Raw genomic sequence first — 1,870 nt, forward strand, 5'->3', positions numbered from 1 at the left:
CTTGACTGGAAGTCCTCCTCAGGTCCCAAAATCTCAGCTTTTCTATCTCACAAAGAGTGTGTGTGTACATGCATACACACATAGTCACACATGGTCACACACTCAGGCACTCACAGAAGTTGTTTTACTTTACGATGGCTCTCCAAGTAGCTGCGCCAGGATGAGAATAGAAAATCTAGAAGCTTGGACTTCTAGACTGTCTTTTTTTTTTTTTTGTCCCCCTTCAAAGGGGTCAAACTCTTCATATTAATAGATAAAGATTTTTTACAGATCTGCATTTTATTGATAGTGTTGGCAAATTGGAGTGGTTTACAAGATCTGAGTCCAGGATAGCAAAGAGCCTTTGATGTGAGCATGGAGAAGAGGGTGTATTCCTCCACATTTTCATGTCTTGTGTGATCCTAATTTCTTTCCTGACTTTATTTTTCTACCATGCTATCTCCACAGGGCCAATCCCTCTTTCTCCCCAGAGGTGCCTTTCTGAGACTGCACCTCAGATCTCATGTGTGCTTCTAAGAGCCCTCCCTGTAGTCAGTGTTGAGATTTATCAGGACTCTTTTTCTGTTATTTTCGCAATATGATGGATTTTCTCCTTCTGGGAGTGCTCTTAGCTTAATCTCCATTTCTGTTTTCTATACAGCTTCTCCAGACTCCTTCTGTTCCCACCCAGCTTTTTGCAGCGGGAACTCAAGAAATAGCTAGTTTGAAATTACTATTTATTTTTCTATCTACAGGTAATTTTTTCATTTTTGGTATTCTTTGTCATGTTGATATGCTGAAGCCACGGAATTTGTGTGGTTTTGCTCTTACTGATCTGTATGATTTTTAGGGGATGTTTGGTAAGATTCAGACCTATGGGGATACTATTATCTTGGCTGCCAGGGAAGTCCTAACCCCTACCCCCACATTTTTCAATAGGGAACTGTTCATACCTGAAATGAGTAACCTTGGAGAAGTACTGAGCTTACTGTTGAATGAAAAGAGCAGTGAATTTGGGTGCAGGAATTAAATACAAGGGAACATGTGTCCACTCAAAACTTGCCTACTCCATAAAGAGGCTGTGTTTCCTCAGAAAGGATTCATTTATCCTCTTTTGACAAGAGTATGCCTGGGTTCTCTCCATGAGTGCCCATCTGCAGTTGGCTCCCAGCAAGGAGTTCAGAGAGAGAGGATGCTCCCTGAGAAGGCTAGGTTAGCTTTTTGCTCAGCCTTTTTAGAAGTTAGGCTGTCCAAGGAAAGGAGTCAGGGTCACTCTTGGTATCCTTAAAGAGGTGTGTTAATGTCCTCCACTATGTAGGATTTTCTACTTTTTTATAAAGTAAATAAAATTATTTTTAGACAGAAGGGAGGGAGGGAGAAAGAGAGGGAGAGAAACATGGATGTGCAAGAGAAACATCAACTGGTTGCCTCTTGCATGACCCCAGCTGGGGACCTGGCCGGCAACCAAGTCATGTGCCCTGACTGGGAATCGAACCAGCAACCTTTTGCTTTGCAGGCAAACACTCAATCCACTGAGCCACATCAGTCAGGGCTCTCTGTTTCCTTTCAAGTTCTGTTGACTATTTATTGAATAAGTGCAAACTTAAGATTCTAGTATTTTTCTGATGGATTAACCATGTCATCACAAGGAAACATCCCCCTGTGTCTCAGGCAATTCTTCCTTCTTTAAAGCTTCATGTATGGAATATTAGGATAGCTACACCAGCTTTCTTGTGGTTACTTTTTGGATGATTATTTTCACTCCATATTTTTATTCTTCAAACTTTCTTCCTTATAATTAAGGTACGTCTATTATAATCAGCAAGTAGATGGATTTTAGTGTTTATATTTTTACTTAGTCTCTAATAATCTTAGTCATTACGGTACAGTA

General features: G+C 40.6%; 1 non-coding gene across 1 annotated transcript; it reads right to left on the reverse strand.

Moving 5' to 3' along the window:
- Window positions 1–1,453: 1,453 nt before the first annotated feature.
- On the reverse strand, window positions 1,454–1,532 carry TRNAC-GCA (transfer RNA cysteine (anticodon GCA)). The gene has a single exon. It is a non-coding gene; the product is annotated as a tRNA-Cys (tRNA).
- Window positions 1,533–1,870: the final 338 nt, after the last annotated feature.

This window comes from Furipterus horrens, unplaced genomic scaffold (assembly GCF_987537825.1).
Source record: "Furipterus horrens unplaced genomic scaffold, mFurHor1.1.pri manual_scaffold_13, whole genome shotgun sequence".
NCBI classification, from domain to species: Eukaryota; Metazoa; Chordata; class Mammalia; order Chiroptera; family Furipteridae; genus Furipterus; species Furipterus horrens.